At 38.5% G+C, this 19,752-nt stretch overlaps 1 protein-coding gene across 1 annotated transcript in view; it reads right to left on the reverse strand.

Moving 5' to 3' along the window:
* Positions 1 to 19,752, reverse strand: part of rimbp2 (RIMS binding protein 2) — a 107,203-nt gene that overhangs the window by 58,515 nt on the left and 28,936 nt on the right. The window contains 1 exon segment of the mRNA XM_021318354.2: positions 4,571 to 4,654. The gene's annotated coding sequence lies outside the window, so the exon portion shown is untranslated.

Raw genomic sequence — 19,752 nt, forward strand, 5'->3', positions numbered from 1 at the left:
AGAAATCAGATACAACGAGGGAGGCAAGCCCGTTTAGAGCAAATTGCAAGTGACATTACTGTCAGCTTGCCATCCCAGCCTCCTTCATTGGGCCTGTCTGTGTTTGTGTCTCTGTTCTCCATGCCAGGTGCAGGGAGACATCGGAGTTGTGTTGCAGTCTGTGGAGACCCGCCTGTCAGTCCTGCTCACCATGTGGGGACAGTTTGTCCCTCAGGTACCTTCCCCTTAACTCAGCAGGCTGACAAGGGGCGAGGAGAGGCACGCTGGCTGCTGTGAGTAGGGAAGGTCAAGGGAGGTTAGCAAAGAAAACAGTCCTAATGGAGTATTTATTTGGGGCTGAGAGCCACACACAAAGACAGCTCATCTAAAGCGCTTGAAGCGTAAGCATATAGATTGAAATGATGTAGGACCGCACAGTCCCATTACCGCTGAATCCCTCCAGCTCTAACCTTTCACAGTAATCCAGCATTATATTGTTTCCACTTCTGTTTGAAGCACGTTACATTTTGGAACCAACCTTCAGCGAGAATTACAGGGACCCATGTGTTTTCTCGCAGATTAATGTTGATCAGAGGTCCCAATTTTGATTAAGGCTGTTTGTCGCGCTAAGCCCTCTGAACTGACAGCAACATTAACTCCATCTAAAACATCAACTCACGTTTTAGACTCTATCCCAAGCTTAAAATGGAGCGTTCTCCGCTCAAGCAGCTTTTCTCCCCCTGAACACCACTTCCATCTAAGATTGCATCAATCCGTCTTGTTGAATTAGCTTTCTGCTAATGTGACAACTTGCCAAAAAAGTAACCAGTCAGAGAAGTTTTTAATATAGATATAAGTTTTTAGTTTTGGATATCGTAGCACAGGGACATTGTTGGTGTTAATTACAAAATTTTTATTTTGAAATATAAGGGACACAGCTCTTTATTTTCTTGTTATCTCAGGTGAGGATCTCTTACAATCACAGACTTCGTTTAAAAGGTTTTGAACATGTAGTAGGGAATAAGAAAAGGATACTTTCCTGGTTTGATTATTTGTTTGTTTGATACCGTTATAGTTGTAAATTTGGTTTGAAAAAAGGTCATGATTCAGCAGTTCTGACCGTAGACAGAGGTCAACAGAAGCACCCTGACTGGTCTCTGGCTTTTGACACATTTTACTACTAAGCAGCAGTAACATCTTCAGAAATTTGAGTCAGAGTAGCTCGTCTGTTGGAGATGACCACATTGGCCAGCCTTCACACCCCAAAAGCACCAGTGATCCTTGGCAAACCTGATCCTGGCTCTGGTTCACCACTGTTGCTTTCTCTGACAACTTTTGCTAAACACTGAGCTCTGCCAGCCACAGAAACTCCCCCAAGAGCTGCAACTTTGGTGATGTTCAGACCCAGTTGTCTAGCCATCATAATAAAAAATAATCATTTTCAGGACACAATCACAAGCAACTTTAGTTTACTTCACCTGACAGAACTGAGCACGTAGGAACTATTATGTAAGGACTATTTTTCCCTGTTAGGTCCTAACTTATTCCAACATTCGCTGCCTCTGAAGATGGCATGGTTGCTTCATGGTTTTTACAGTGCTGGATGCTTATTGGTGCTAAACTAAAGACCTATTTTAAACATTACTTAAATGGCATTTGACGTATAGATTTAAAATCTGCACTGATTACAACTTCTTTCAAGCACACTTTGTGATTTGTAAAAGATTTATTTGTAAAAACAGACGGTTTCTTAGATTTTCCTAAATTACCCATCATCTCACCTTGTTAGATAGATGCATCATCACTCCCTTCGTATTTCAATCTTTCTCAACTTGTTTGTTGTTTTGATTTTATATTAGTTTCACTGAATGCCAAGAAAAGATTTTAAATGTGCATCCTGTTGCATTTAAAGCTCTTAATAGCTACCCTATTTCCTAGGACCCAGAGCTTAAATAGGGTAAAGGGTAACATTCAGCTCTCCATACTATTGTGCATCTCAGTCTGCATGTTCAGGATATTTAACATGGTGTAGATTTGATGCAGTTTGTCAGGGTTTTTTTGCCTTTAATTAATAAATGCCTTTTAATAAACACCGTATTTATGCAGCAAATCTGATTGAATTAAATTGGATCATATTTGAACACAGTTAGAGGACAGCATCTATTTGGCATAAATTGCATCACTATCAATTATGTCTAATGGTCATTAAATTTGATATCGGGCATAAATATGTCTGCACGTCAATACCCTCCGATTTTCAAGCTCATTTAAACTGAATAAATATCAAAATATCAAAAATATATTACAAGCACTGAACTGAAAATGCTTTCTTTAGTTGCATTAATTAGTCTGTCAATGCAACTGAGGGGATTAAAACAAAACTTCAGAGAAGAATCATCAAGATGAAATTGTCATATTAGGATGGGAACGCCGACGGGAGCCTCGGCACCTCGCTCTGTTGTACTTGCCGTGTATTTGTTTGTTCATTCTGCTCTCTGTCACAATTCTGTAGTCCACTTTCACTGGGCAGGAACTCTTACACATCCGACAGTCCCTTCTCAACCTTTTTTCTCCGTTTTTTCATCAACCCCAACTCCACCAGCTTCAGTCATGGACCTAAATGTGCTTGCTGAACCTATCATTTCTTACGTCAGTATCTGAGTGGACGTGTGTGTGGACCCAGATCTTTTTCACATAAAATTATAAACTATGGTTCACTTCACATGTGAGGGGGCTTAAAGCAGTGGGTACCAGGCCATGTATAAGCAGCCTAGGAACAAACTGACCAAGGCGCTCAAGTTAGCCAAAAGAAGCTACATCAAGAAGCTAAAAAAAAAAAACAGCTTCTCTGCTATTGACCCAGCTGCAGCGAGGAATGGTCTGAAACATGTCACTGCCCACAGGGAATCATTCCCCCACCCTGAGCAGAATCCGTCCCTGGCAGATGAGCTTAATAACTTCTACTCCCGGTTGGAAAAACAGCTGTTCACATCTCCAACCAATTTATCCACATCTCACCCTGACGCAAAGGCTCCCCATGCAGTGACCACCCTCCTCTCTTAAGACCCCTCTGAGATCTATGGTCTGTAAATGGGTTCTTTCAGCATGAGAAGAACAGGAAAGCTCCAGGACCTGAATATGTCTCCTCCTCATGGCCGAGAGCCTGCGTTGACCAACTGGCCCCCATCTTGTGGCCCACATCAAATGTGTGATGTTCAAATGCGCCACCATCATCTCAATCCCCCATGCACCTTCACAGGGTTAAATGAATACAGGCCTGTAGCTCTGATATCTGCGGTCATTAAATCCTTTGAGCGACTGGTGTTGAAGCATCGGAAGAAGATGACAGGCACCCAGGAGTACACCCTGCAGATGATGCAACCAATTTGGGATTACACTTCATCACGCACCACCTCCGTCCACCCAGAGACATGCGGTTTGTGGACTTCAGCTCGGCCTTCAACACCATCAACCTATTTGTGGACCTTGAGCGACAGGTGGAGGACCATTTGACGGACATTACAGGCCCCCTGCTGGACCTTGTGCAGTTGGCCCGTGCAGCTCGGCCCTCAACACCATAAACCTCACATTGCCGGCCTCCACCTGTCAGTGGAGCATCAGCTTCCTGACTGGCATTTGGGACCGGGGAGCGTTTCCTCCTCCTCAAAACCATCAGCACTGGTGCCCCCAGGGGTGTGTTCTCTCCTCACTCCTCTTCTCTCTGTACACAAATGACTGCACCTCAGCGAACCCATCTGTGAAAGTCCTGAAGTTTGCAGATGACACCTCTGTCATTAATCTGATCTAAGGATGAGTTTGCAGACAGACAGGAGGTGGATCAGCTGGTCCACCGGTGCAATCAGAAATACCTGGAGCTTAAGCTGTTCAGGACAGTGGAGATGATGGTGGACTTCCAGAGGAACCCCTCCCCCCCCAATCTGCCTCCCCTCGACAGCCTCAGCAACACTGTCACTGCTGAGGATCCCTTCCAGACAGTTCCTTAGAACTGTCCTTTCTCAGGAACTGAACTAGCCTTTCCTATTGGTAGCTGCTTGGCCATTTTTTTTTCATCTCCTTTCTTCATTTTTTTTCTTTTTCTCTGCTTGTTCCCTTTAGCTTTTGTACCGAGTAAAGGCCACTCCAGCTGCAAGACTGACATTTCTGGGGCACTGTAAGAAAACGTCCTTCAAGAAACACTGAATAAAATCCACAAGCAGTGTAACACATCTGACCTTTTACAGTGGTATAAAAACACAGATATTGCAGTGTACCTCCAGATATAGTGCAGAGCTTCTTGATTTGTTGTGTGTACAACAGAAACCAACAAGCTGAGTGTTTTTCATGCGTAATGTGAATTTGTCATATTTATATGTACTCACCTAAATGTAATGGTTCAGATTTTTTTTGTCATTTCTGTCATTCCACTATATTTTGAGAGCCACACTATCTTTGTCACCCATTTTCTCTCTCTCTCTCTCTCTCTCTCTCTGGATGTTTGCCTATGAAGATAGCGGGTAGGGCTCTCGGGTGGAAATCAATTTTAACCAGCATCCTTTCTGCAGAGGCCAGGGTATATTTTTGGAGCACTTACCAAAGTCTGACATGTTTGATTCTTTTTCTTCACCTCTGCTTCAAGTGCTTCACACTCCTTCCTTCTGGTGTTGATCTCAGTCTCCTAGGGAGAGGAAAAAAGCAAAGGACAAATGCAACGGTTGGTCAGGAAAAAGACGATTTCAGACCTGAAGAGAAATAATAGAACATCTCGGTATTTAGGTTTGCAAGTATACGTGACGCAAGAGCGTATGAATATGTTTGCATGTAAGTTTCCACAAATGATCTGTAAAATATAAAAGACAAGTTTAATTCAGGGGGACAGAGAGGAGAACAGAATTCTTTAAAATGGTGGATAAAATTAACAGGATATAGGACATGGTCCTTGATTAATAATAAGATCATAAAGAGTATGTTTGTAAAAACATGTTTCTATTCGACTCCATGTGGTGTCATATAAACCAGATATAGAAGAAGCACCCATAGGTGCAAGTTCCTCAGGGTAAACAGATGCAAAAATCCACCTTATCTAAAATAAATGTTTAAGAATTGTAAATTCCAAAATACACAAAGTTAGTTGCACAATCAGTTATTATGGTTCACTTTTTTGTCTTCAGTCAGCTGAGCAAGGTTCACAGATTTAGCGCTAAATTCTGGTTGAGGACTTTCAACAATCCTAAAGGGGACTTTAGTGTTTTAAAATACTTTCTATAAATCATGATATAGATATATAATGATATATCCGATATATATATCATTCTGATATATATCAGAATAACGTATATCTATATATCATTATGACCTAGTATTAAAGCATACTTTAAATAGTACAGTTCAGAAAGAATCCCCACTCGGCATAATTTCTCTATGAGAAATCCTTTTCAAAATATTAATCAAAAGCAAATATTTAACTTCTTAAACCCGAGGGTCTATTTTCCAAAAAATGCATACTCATACTTTATGAGGCATTTCTCAACTTGTACAATGCCTAAACTAAAAATCTTGTTATCAACTAACATAAAGGTCCTGGAGGATGATGGGGATGTGAAAATCTGAGAGTAAATCATTCTGGGCAAGCGTAAATGAGATTTAAATGTCCCAAAAATAAATCTCGCCTAAAACAAAATGATTACATACAAAACTTCTTAATTTAGCTGTAAAGAAGGAAATAAACACAACAAATTGTAACTACAACATCTTGGTTACATCTGTAGCACGTTTGGTGTCCACACAACAAGCAATTGGGAATTTTCCATTCTTGAAATGGAAAATGTGGGATGCCATTATATATTTGGTAGATACTTTTGTAGAGGAGTCTCAGATGAAGATCTGGACACACGATAAGTTTGTGTCGGTCTCAGTTAGTCAGCTACAAGCATGGTATTGTTGCTGAAGAGCTTGCAGATTGCTCCCATAAAGCAGCTAGTAAAAACAGAGCCATCTATATCAGAAATATGAACACGTTTTTATTAGTGTACCTAGAACCTTTTAATGCTCTCTCAATATATAATTGCTAATTAGGCTTTCACCTGGCACAAAGGCAGGGGTTTAATCTCTTCAACAATAATTGGTACATCTCCGAATAATCATAAAATGAGTGGCCTAAACACACTAATTGTGAGATAGGAAGTTTGTAAATGTTTTAAAAGGATTGAAATATTACAGTTTGTAAAAAGATTTAGTCATGGTTGGTCTTTAAAAAAGGGTTAGGGTTCATACAGTGGCTTTAATCCCATGCAGGCAAATATTCTGGGGATGACACATATTCTCTTTGAAGTCAAAACATACAGAAAAATGTATCTGTTTTGTCATCACCCTATGGAGATAGAAGGAAAAGAAATATCAGGCTTTTAACAACCCGCAGTGTCTGCATTTCTCTTTGCAAACACACATTTGCTATGAAAATTGACAAATGTTTGAAGATTTAGCTGTGCTATGATTGAGGTTTTGAGGTTTTAACATGATTGTTACAATGTGACTACTTTAAAATTAATTAAAACAAGATTAGTTTTCTTCACAATGTGCAATTTCACAAAAAGAATACAGTCTGTAGCAATCCTCGCAGAGGATGGCTTGCTTTGTGAGAGCTGTTTAGAAAAATCCTAAAAGAGGCAGAGCTGGAGAAAATTGGATATCTCCATCAAAGTGCTTGTAGAGTTAGTCCTGATTGTTTTTTTTTTAATTAGATATTTTTGGTCAGGTTTGTATCCATTGTGTATGTTATTATATTTAATCAAATAGCAAGGAAAAGGGTATTTGGCACATCTTTACAGTTTGACAATTTTAACCCTGTTACATCACAAGTGGTCTACGTTTTCAGTTTTAGTCGCGTATTTGGTCTGGACTCTGAGGGAAGAGGTTGAGCGTTCTAAGATTAGAATGCAATATTAAACAGGATTTTATCTGTGTCAGCGTGTGCGAGGAGTGCACACTAACGCACGTACTCTAGCAGCAGGACGCCACATGTCCCTAAGCAAGACTAAAATAGGTGCCCCCGGAGCCACCAGAAGTCCACAGCAAATAATACATGCTGCACGTGGGAACGCATGATTGCACACAGCTTGACTAGACTTTAAATGCAGAATATTGGAATCCATTCAAATGGAAGACATTTTTATTTTTGCTCCATGTGCTGGTTTCACAACCCACATGTACATAAAAAAATAATAAGATGGAGTGCAATAAGGTCACGGAACAGCATGTGGTGAATGAGGAAAAACACCCTTTGACTCTGTCTACAACTTTGTGACATTAGAGCTGAGGCAGCAAGTTTGTGTCATTGGTCATTGTATCATGCATGCATGTTTGTGTAAATAGTCCAAGAAAAAGATATGTAAGGGATTTTGTTTTCAGTTAATAACAGCAACATGATGGCACACAGAAAATGTAAAAACATCCATACATCCATCCATCCATTTTCCAAAATGCTTATCCCTGCTGGGGTCGTGAGGGGCGCTGGTGCCTATCTCCACCTGTCAACGGGTGAGAGGCGGGGTACAACCTGGACAGGTTGCCAGCCTATTGCAGGGCATGTGAAAACATTATTTCTTTATTTTTATTAATTTTAGTAAATTTATCCAGGAGGTGGGTGAGGGGAGGATACCTGTCAATTTTTGCTCAACACCCCTTTGCTAAAAGGGCAGCATTTAGTCTTCTCATACTGAGAAATGGATTTCTAAATATTCATTTTTGTGTAACAGGATTAAGGTCTGGTGGACTGAAATAGTTGTGGAAAAAGGTTGTTTTTTGTACCTGGTGAACCATTTCTGTGTAGATTTGGCCATACGTCTTTGATCATTATATTGTTGAAAGAACCTATAAAAACTTTCTGTTTACTGACAGTCTACCACATTTTTAAATAAAATATCCTGCTGCTTCAAAGAGTGTATGTTGCCATGTACCGCGTGTGTGTGTGTTTGTGTTAAGATTATAGGGTCTTGGCGAGGGAAACTGGACCACAGGACCACAGGATCACAGATCGTGCACGATACAGGGGACAAGAAGTCTTGGACATCTTCGACGTCTATTTTAGACCCGATTCACCTGAGCAGTCTGTTGTAGAACAGCTCAAACTCAGTTCCATCTGACCACTGGTGGACAGTTCTAGTTAAAGTCTCAGTAGCCGTTACCACAAGTCACATTAATGGCTGGGATGCTAAGGAAAGAAAAACATTTTTTTCAAGTGAGTCTGAATTATTGTTTGTATGGAGACTTTTTGACACCAAGATATTTTTTATATCTCCTTTAGTGAAGAAAGCACCAGCATACTAAACTGTAAGCTAACATTTAGCCTTTTAACAGATTCCTGTGAGTGAATCACTCAGAGCCTCCACAGACAGCTTGCTTGCCCTCTCCCATGTGGGCTGATATCTAATATGTACAATTTTCTGAACCAGTCAGTTACGATGCTGATGAATATTTCACACACACAAATTTGTGCAGGCAGAGACTCATGTACTCTCATGCACACAGACACATTCAAACAATCCACTTGCCGGCTTGCTGAGGCCCATTTGTTTGGAGCACATTTGCCAATGTTCAATTAAAAATCTCTCTGATAAAAGATTCAAATGGCTGCCATTGTGAGTAATGAGTTCTTGTATGAGTGAGGAGGCGTTTACAGCACAACAGATGAAGACAGATGCAAACGACCATACCCTTAGGCTGTGTCTAGCATTTCTGCCTCTGTGGCACTAATGCAAATGTATGCATGAAAGGTGCATCCAGAGAAATCCATATTTCTCTACCTTAATTATTGGGCTCTGTGATTTTGCGTTATCCTGTAAAGGTTTTGTGATGTTTTCTCAGTTTCCATAATCATAAATTTTTTTGGCAGTTCTAACTTGTTTTAATACAGCATTGTGATTAGGGTTGACAAAATAATCTATATCATGATATAATTCATACTAATAAAAATGATTAATCAAGGATCCTCATTGGAGTCAAAATCAATATAAACTGACCCCTTCACATTTGCCAAAATTGTTGCACTTCTTCTGACCACAACGCTGTGGTAACAGACAGACTCAGCTTCCCTGCTACTGCTCATTTCTACAATCATCTGCTGCTGGAAGTTTTCTAACATACCACCACCCCGAAAAACATAAACGCAAAACTCTCTCACACACACTACTGAAACAGAGGTGCTCAGTTTTGACCCTTGCATTAGTTCTGCATCCAACTAGCGGTTGAATATTTGGATCCCATGCTGTACATTGTCATTCTAATACTTATTGTTTGTTGACAGAGGTATGATATCAAACCCCGCATGGACTTCCAAAACATATCCCAACTTATTTTCATTCCAACCCCCAAATAGCAAAAAAAAGAAAACTATGTTAAAAAAAATGTTCAAAAAGCACAGTGAAAACCAATAGTACCTTGAGTACTGTTGTCAAGAGTTGCAGATCGAATAAATTAAATGTTTTCCAACTAAGCTTATGGGAAAAAGCCATAAGCTTTATGGATCATGCCGACAATTACCCATTATCTTTCATAAAATTACATAAAACTAATACAGTTGCTGCTAGAAAAAAATGGCATGTTAGAGCATTTTTCATCTCTGTTGAAACCACATCCTAGGAGAGTTGAAAACATTTCAATTTTAATTTTGGCTTGGTGAATTATTCACAGTTACTCATGCTATTCTTATTGTAAATAATACTGTGCATTATGCAGTCATCTAACTGACTGACTGACTGAATGAATGAATGAATGAATGAATGAAAGGAATTTATTTCAGATAATTAACAATTAACTAATTTAACAAATAATAATAATAACAATAACAAATAACAATAAATAAATAAATCAATTTCAGAAATAAATCAATTTCAGAAATTAACAAATAATAATAATAAATAAATACATTTCAGAAATACTTCAAACGAACAACCAAGTACCCCATAAAAAGTAACTGGTAAACATTGAATTAAGTAAAATTTAGTAAGGTATTTGTACATGACATCTGAAAGATATGATTTATCCCATTTTAAAATAATTTATTTATTATTAATAAACATTAATTTATACATTTATTTAAAATTTTAAATAAAATATCTGGAACACTATGACAATATCTGTTCACACAGCATTTAAACATGTGATCATTTGATGATTACTGTATGTAAATCTACCACTGTAGAAACACTGATTATGTAACAAAGACAACTGAAAATTAAGTATCATAGATATAGAAACTGATTTCATAATCTATTTCATGGAAGAACATAAATGAAAATCAATATTTTTCCAAAATATAGTAAAATCAATTCAAACAGGAAAATAATTGTGCTAAAACAACTAAATAAATACTTAAATCAGCAGTATGGATGGTCCCTTTTCTTATTATTGCAGTTGACTTCCTATTACCTAACATTAACAGTTCCCTGACCGTTTTAAGCATGTAAAACATTTTTGTGAGGTTGTGGGGATTTATCAATATAAATATTAGAACGCTGGATGGAGGATGGGGGAGCTTTTTAACATGTTCATGCAAGCGTGTAGTACAAAACACTGCATATCTAAGAGGGGCCTGAGCTATGAATACAACTTTCATTGTGCTCAGCACCATGGAGAGCTCCCCAGCAAACCCTACAACCATAGTGTGGCGCATATATTTGGTTTTACTTTAACTGTTTCTGCTGCCAATGGCATCACAGTGTTTTCCCTGCAATGCAACATCCTGATAGGACGAGTTTCTGACAGGGTGCTATTATTTCTGCAATGACTAATTGACACAAGAGGCTTTCCCCATCCTACTCTCAGTGATCAGCCTTTTGATCTTTTTGAGTTGGGAAAGCTGTGCGTATAATCTCTAATGAGCACGGGTAACCTCATTATTTTCTCTCTCTCTCTCTCTCTCTCTCTCTCTCTCTCTCTCTCTCTCTCTCTCTCTCTCTCTCTCTCTCTCTCTCTCTCTCTCCTCATTGCATTGAACCATTGAATATGGATGCTGCATGCTGATGGATGCTGTTGTAAGCCTGTCTATGGGCTAGAGAAAAAAATAGAAACATGTAGAAAAAAGTAAGTGATTCCTCACAAACAGTACATAAGTTGTGCATTAATTATAAGACTAAACATCAATGCACAGACATCCACATTTTCCATGAATACGCCTGAGTGACTGGTTATGACATATATAAATAGTTTTTAAAATATAAGAAAAATGTTTGCAGGCTGTATACAATAATTACGATTTGAACCAAAACCTTCTCAAACATTTCGGTACACAACTGAAGTTCGAAGTTAATCTCTGTTTATTTACACTTGGAAGATATTTTAACTGATCTTAAATAAGCCAAGAGCAAAACCTTTTATAATATATTAATATTTTTTAATTCTGTGACTGTATGGACTTTATTGTGTAATCTAATGTTAAATGATTTCATTGGACTTAGTAAAATGTTTTGCATGTGTACCTTTCCAGTTTATTTACATGTCCAGTGGTAGCAAAGCACTATGAATGAAAAGTCTATAGAGTAACACCTTACTATGAAAATAGATTAGACTAGATGATACGCCACCTCTGACTAACTTTGCAGCAGCAAAGCCTAGCTGTGATTTTAGGTATAGGCAATTATTGCTGTAAAATTGTATTATGATATTTTGTGGTATTTATAGCAATTATGATAGAAATTGCAATCAGAAGAATACAAAAAAAATAAAAAACTGCTGAAGCTCACAAACACAAATATAAAACACACTTGCTTATCAAATACATTTGTCAACTACACAAGCTATATTAATTAGTACAACTGCATATATAATGTTTCAGATCATTTACTCTATTATTTGATCTTTTATATCTGAGGCCATACATCTTGCCATGACCCGATTAAGGATTGCTTTAGCAAAACTGATAGCTCGGTAAATTGCTAGCTCTCACCAGACTATATGCTCTAAAGAAAAAATGGCTCTCAAAATTCCCAAAGTAAACATGCTGCTATGTTATTTTTATTTAAGTTTCTTGTCAGTGGTTAAACCTCTTCAAACTGACTCGACCATTATAGGAACTATCCCTGATTCTGCACAAATTTTAACCATGTGTGAGGAGAATGCTTATTTTGAACTGTAAGCCCCATCCACAACAGTTTTTTCCCCATGACCAATCCTTCTTCTGTTCCTCCTGGACATCTCTCCCAGTTGACATGCTCAAGACTAAACGTGCGCCTCAAGCTTGTGCACAATCCTCTGAAGGAAACAAGGCTTCATTGAGGGACTTTTCTTTGTTGTAGTTTTTTTTTTTTGGGGGGGGGGGGTTGTTGGCATAAATGACTACATCTCAGTTAAATAATATTTTTTGAATGGTCAACACTTACATGCAAAAACCAGAATACCCTGTTGTGCACATGCTGGAGAAGCTGCTGTTTAACTAAGGCTCCATACTCTGAGAAAAGTTGTCCCAGGTTGTCCCCAGTTCACTGTTTATTCCTACTTAAAAAGCCTGGACTGGCTCAATCGTGCAATCAAATAGTCAATTGTTTTTATCAAATTACGTATTTGAACTCATACATTGCGTAAAAAGCATTTTTCTTAACCAGACAAAAATAAATTCAGGTATAGCTTCTTAAAGGAAGCCATAGGAAATTATGTATCAGACTCTTTCTTTAAGATTACCTCCCTTTAACAAAGAATACCTAAACAACAGTGCCTCTTGTGCTACACACACTCCTGGCCCAGACACACAGTAATCTAGTCCAGCGTTGTAAGCACTTGTGAGTTCAAATCATTGGAAATGGCAGAGTAAGTTACATAATCAGGGGAGCTTAGGTCTGTGCTGTGTGCGCAGACACAGAATCCTGCCTTGTGCTAATACTGTACACATCAGCTGTCTGCATGTGTAAAATAGTTTTACATCTGTATGTGTGCATCTAAGCACCACCAAATGCAGACTGACTGGTAACTTCCCAACTTCCACATGTTCAACAACCACAGACACATGCATGCATAGGACAAAATGAATGACATGTTTTGAAGAAGAAAATTCAAATGTGGGATTAGAAAACAATGATATTGAATGGCGATACACTCATAAGTGGGCTGAAAACAGTCTTTGATGTGGATCCTGTTACCGAGTAACAAGACCTAAACTGGGGAACACACTACTAGATGGCTCTTTTAAAACGTTATAATGATCTTTTAATGCCTTCTGATGCAGGGAATTGTTCCATAATAATTATTCTTGACCTCGGTGCAGCCTTTGACACCAGTAACCATAACATATTAGTAAATAGACTATCGCTGGATCTGCAATAGATTGGTTTTCTTCTTATTTATCTGGGGGAAATTTCTCTGTTGAGGAAAACAAAGTCCCTCAACAGAAAAAGGGGGAGATGGACGGGAGATCGACAGGTGGATTGGTGCAGCGTCTGCTGTGAAGCGGGCGCTGTACCGATCCGTTGTGGTGAAGAGAGAGCTGAGCCAAAAGGCGAAGCTCTCGATTTACCGATCGATCTACGTTCCTACCCTCATCTATGGTCACGAGCTTTGGGTCGTGCCCGAAAGAACGAGATCCCGGATACAAGCGGCCGAAACGAGTTTTCTCCATAGTGTGTCTGGACTCTCCCTTAGAGATAGGGTGAGGAGCTCAGTCATCCGGGGAGGACTCAGAGTAGAGCCGCTGCTCCTCCACGTCGAGAGGAGCCAGTTGAGGTGGCTCGGGCATCTGGTCAGGATGCCTCCTGGACGCCTCCCTGGTGAGGTGTTCCAGGCACGTCCCACCGGGAGGAGACCCAGGGGAAGACCCAGGACACGCTGGAGGGACTATGTCTCTCTGCTGGCCTGGGAACGCCTTGGGATTCCCCCAGAGGAGCTGGCCCAAGTGGCCGGGGAGAGGGACGTCTGGGCCTCCCTACTGAAGCTGCTACCCGTGTGACCCGAGGCCCTGGATAAGTGGAAGAAGATGGATGGATGGATGGATGGATGGATGGATGGATGGATGGATGGATGGATGGATGGATGGATGGATGGATGGATGGATGGATGGATGGATGGATGGATGGATGGATGGATGGATAGGAAACAAATTCCCCTCCAAGATCATCTCTCTAACTTGTGGGATTCTACAGGGGCCAGTTCTAAGTCCATTATTATTTGCTTTTTACATACATTACATTTTACATTTTAGCTTTTCATTCAATCTATTATTGACATTTCTTATCAGTTTTATGTCGATGAAATTCAACTGCATATGTCTTTAATACCTCATCAGCTGCATAGGCTGTCCAACCTAGTCCACTTTGTATCACCAATCAATGATTAGCTCTTCAGCAATTTAAACACAAAAATGAATGAGACCATGATTATAGTCCATCCTTAATTGCAAACAAAAGTCAGACTCTTGCTTCTTTTTGCCCAACTCCTAAGTCCAACATTAAAAAACTTGGTGTAGTATTCAGTTCCCTTCTGGGCTTTGACTCACATTTAAAATTTCTGTTTCGTTCCTGTTTCTTTAATTTAAGGAACATTTCCTAACTGTGACATATGGTCTCTTCAGATGAACTGGTAAAAATATCCTATGCATTTGTGTCATCGCGTTTAGATTAATGTTATCTTCATCTGTGTTATGCCTCCAAGCCATACATGCTGCAGCCAGACCACGTTCCAGCAAGTGAGCTCAAACGACCCCCATTTTATTTATTTGGCTATCACTAGATTTTGGATTAGTTTTAAAATTCTCACACTAACATACAGAGCACTAAAGAGCAAGGCCCCAGATTACTTATTTAATCTTCTTGCAAAAAATACTCCTTCTCGATGTCTTCATTCAGAGGCTCAGAATATTTTCAGTTGTTCCACGCACCCAGGTCTTAAGACCCAGCTTTTCAGTCCCTGCAGTCTGTTGAATGTTTATTTTCTTTGTGTGTTTTTATTGTATATTAATTTTGGCACCTTTATTCTCTCTCTCTTTCTTTTATCTTATTGTTTTGTCTGTACAGTGCTTTATGATGGTTTTATCTATGAAAGTCCCCTTACCAAATGAACGTTACTTACATTACGTACTTTAGAGGAGGTGAAGACTTGACTCTAAGTGTGTGAGGGGTACGTTCATGACGAGACCTCAGTCGCAGTCACACTTACATGTTGACATTTTTTGGGGCAGATCCATATGCAGTTGGGTTGTGAGGAACTGATCACCCACTCATAAAAAATAGTCAAGGGACAAGACGAAACTATTTTCTACCTAATAATGTTAAGACATTTTCATTCAGGCAACAAGAGAGAGGAAGGGAGTAGATAACATGAAGATTGAACGTATTGCAGCCAAGTTGCTCTGTTTAATCCTTTTGAGCTTTCAACCCCTGTCTGTCATGGAGCAAGCAGGATTGGAAGATTTTGGCAGCCTTTCGGACATCTCAGAGTTTAGATAAGAATCCACATTCTTAAAGGGAATTTACAGAAATTTAACCCTAATATTTATAAGATATTTAACTCTGTAAACATTTATCCTTGTATTAAATTTTAAATACAAAAAATACACTATTTACAGCCATGGACTGCTCACTTGCACCCATGGCTTGAAATCGCCTCTGCCCCTCAAAAAATCTATGAAATTCCTTTTCATGGCACCAGAGCTACAAAAACTATTTTGAATGCTGTTCTTATATCTTCTTATATTACAGTTCTCAAAGAGAAAGTGTGATTGGCAAGAACTGGGGCAAAATTCTGATCCCTTTATCTCATGATATACCATGAATACTTCTCTTTCACTTCAAAATCAAGCATTACTTTGTGCTGATCTGATACATAAAATCCCAATAAAATGCATAGAAGTGTATGGGCTTAATATGGCATAAATAATTTTGCAAGATGCTGTAAAAATACAAAAGAAAAGAAGAAAAATGAAGTGGAATAATGGTGTATATGTAACGCAGAGGAAGAACAAATCTGGGTATTGACTTAAAAGAAAACATAGGTAAAGCTACTTTACAGCTGCCTCAATGCTCTGTTATAAATTGATTGAATAAAATATAATGAAATCAGCAGAGCAGAAGAGAATAAAGTAGCATCTATAATAAAATGTATAATTCCAGCAATGCAAGGTTAATTTGAAATAGAGATCCCATATTGGAGAAGAGGAAACCCTAAATCTGAAAATCTCACTGCATGAACACCAAGATGAGTCAGATGAGACTTGAACCTGAAAGGAAATCAAACAAAGAGCTATGCATCCACAACAGATTCATATGTGAAAATAAGTATGGCACCGTGATATTTATTGAATTCCCAATGATAAAGCTGGGTAAGACGCTGCCATGGTACACAGAGAAAACCTCGTTACAGAGAATAAACAGGTTTTATATTCATGCATAGCAGAAGACATTTCGCTGACTTAAGGGCCGCTGAGAACATGATGATTACTGCTGCAACTGAGCAAACGCATGAAGCCCAACGGTGTTGCCCACTCAGACACAGAGGCTTACTCATCCCCAGCTGGATTTGCTGGCAAGCCTTCCTCACACTGTAATTCAGTTCACATGGTAACCTTCCTCTCTCACGACAGAGCAGTAAACGGCTTTTAACACAAGACAGTTCTCATAAATATGCATCTTTTTTTATTTTGACTGTTGTCTGGAGATGCCTCTGACGCAACTCATTAACCTTGTAGCACAACTAACTGTAAAACATGTGCAGGGACCAGGTTATAGTTTTTGTATCGACTATAAACTTTAGAGTAGGACTTTTTACAACTCCAAGATAGCAGTGATTTGTAGCACATTGTGTTAAGGAAGTAGATCACACATAGTTTTATAGAATCAACAGGACTCACAGTACTTTTGGTCACCCAGATACACACAAGAGTTTATCAGAAACATAATACATTACGAAAATTATTATTTTATTTTTTTTATAGCTAAATATATTTCCTGGACATATCCTTCACAGGGCAAACAACTATTCGCAGACACACAGTAACCAATTAACTTAGCAATCGTGTTTTTTGATAATGAGAGGAAGCCAGAAGTACCAGGAAAGAACCCACATATGCAAGGGGAGAGCATTCAAGCTCGATACACAAAGACCCCATGTTGGGATTCAAACCCAGGACCTTCTTGCAGCAAGGCAACCATCCCACAAACTGCTTTTTTTGGCCAACATTCAGACTACAATCGCTGTAATATAAAATAATATTTTTAATGAATCTATTTTTTTTGAGGTAAACAGATTTTTTTATTTCCAAACTTCTGCAGTTTTTTCCCCCCATTTTGGAACCTAGACTTCTCCATATCAGTCAGACAGAAATGTAATGCAACATTAATTCAAATGCAAGTTGGAGGAATCCCCGTTGAAGAAATACTGCGTATGTTGTGTTTAGGTATAGTTTTGTGCCCAAATATGGGTCTTGGTTAAAAAAAAACATTTGACTTCAAGGTTGACCATTTAAGTGGTTATATTGTTGTATAATCCATCTACTCAGGCATTGGCCATGCCTGCTTAGAGTATTTTGCTCAACGAAAAACCCCAGTCAGTTCTATACCTTCTGGTTTTAGAACATAATAAAATCAAATGAATTTCAGAAATTGAGAAATTATTCTTTGTTTACTGCAGACCAAAGCAAAAAAAAAAAAAAAGAAATTCATACATTTTTCTTCATTGGAGCGTACTAGAAAGGTACCAAACCGCGACTTTAAAACCCAAATTCACACTGAATCATAGTTTTAACGTACCCTTAAACTCCTAATCAACAATCTGTCTTAACATGTCTGAAGTTTATTCAAGCTGAGAGAGACAGCTCGTTTAGCAGATAACAGGAAGGCTAATCTTAATACAGTAAAGGTACTTTTTTTTAGCTTTCAACATTTGTCTGTCATAGATTATGCAGGATTTGGTAATGTTAAATCCTTTTGGAAATCTCAGCGCTTAGGTAATGATTTATATTCTTTAGGAAATACATAGACGTGTGTTTTGAGAATTATGGCTGAACTAAAAGAAGATGTTCGAGCCAGTTTAAAGTGTGAACTTCATCATCGCATCTTTGTTTTAAAAATAGTAGTACAACCATGTTGTTCAGCACTTAATCTTTCAGTTTCGCTCCTAAGACATAGTCATATTAAATTAAAATGTTTAAACGTTTGTTACACTAACTCAATGCATGTCGTGAAACACATCATAGATTAACTACACCCAGACTGATGTTTTCAAGCCTTTCTGTTAATTGTGTTTTTATGCTTACAGCTAACGAAAAGGCCACATTTCATTTCTTAGAAGATTCCAATATTTCATCAGACCAATAAAAAAAATTTTTTAGAACAGAAATGTTGTTTTATTGAAAAGTATGTTTAATTCTTGCTTAATGTATTAATATTTACTGTTAATCTGAAAAATGAGCCTCATCAGAACATATTCTCTAATGAATTAAATATTATTGTATATTAATAATGATCACTCATGGTAGGAGGACTATGCACAAAATATTTTCTCTTTATAGTTTACACTTCTTTATAAGGGATGGTAATCAGCTAAAATTGGCATCAGCAGATTCCCAAAGGCTGCTGATCAAGCAAAGAAATCACTGGTCAACCAGTGTCGGATTTTTCCTTCTCCTACTGCCCTGTCTAATCTTTATCGTTCAGCAGCAATTCCACCAAAATGTTTTTGCCTCACAGGAATTTCTCTCTATGTAAAATACTTCTACAAAGGTAAAGCTAATTAGCGTGCTCATGTTGGAAGCTGGAACATTTCTCCGCATTTCTTGGCTGCAGAAATCCACTGAAACGTTTGACTTGGAACGTACACAATGCTTGGGTTGCTTAACATAAATGCGGTTACTTAAATGCATTCAACATGTCTGATATACGTGAGTTCATCACTGTTAAGCAAGTAAACAACACTCACTAAATAATCAAAGCGATGAAGCCTCACACTTTTTGAAACTGATAATTGTAAAAAAAAAATGGTGTGAATAAACAAAGAGGAGATAAATTATCTGGTTATATTGGTTACATCTGTCTTTATTTATACATGTAGGTTCTACTGTAAAGAAAAAAGAATAATATACTTTATTACGCAATAACTAGATCAGATGTTGCCCATGCTCGCAAAAGGAAACCTTCATGGCTAACTTGATTATCAGAATCTCCTCACTTATTCCTTGCATTAGCCATCCTGTAAGTAAATGGAGGGAGAGAACCCCGCAAACCTGCCCTGATCAAATTTATTTTCCATGAACCGGACTGCCTGTTTGTCTACACACTTGGTCTCCCACCACATAAGCTGATTATAACACAAAATATTACATGCTGTCCTATTTGTACTGATCCAGTGTTATCCTGATGTCCCTACTAATACACAATCACTGACCTATTAAATATCAAGGTAGACTAAGATGGATAATTACAGGACCTATGCAGTTTTTTTGCCTGAAATCCTAAATTTAAAAAAATCTATATGTCTTTTGTCATTAGCTGCAATATTTCTGGGAGAATTATATAAAATAACCAAAACATCCACCGAGGCTCCCACTAACACTCACCGGTGATGCCAGGGATTTTGTTATAGCATCAGTGCGACAGGCTGTATTTTTGTTTTGTTTTCCTCTCCTCAGTTTAAAGATCAATGTAATTTGAAATACTTAAATTGTATTTCTGGCTTCCATCGATTCAAGCTCCTCGGTGCTGCACGCAGAGATAATTCGGGCTGGTATGAGTAAAAGGGCTGTCACCAGCTGAGGTGGCTTGTCTCCCGCTTTGATCCTCTGCCAGTGCCACAGACATATGCTCC

This window comes from Fundulus heteroclitus, chromosome 12, assembly GCF_011125445.2.
Source record: "Fundulus heteroclitus isolate FHET01 chromosome 12, MU-UCD_Fhet_4.1, whole genome shotgun sequence".
Taxonomy (NCBI): Eukaryota; Metazoa; Chordata; class Actinopteri; order Cyprinodontiformes; family Fundulidae; genus Fundulus; species Fundulus heteroclitus.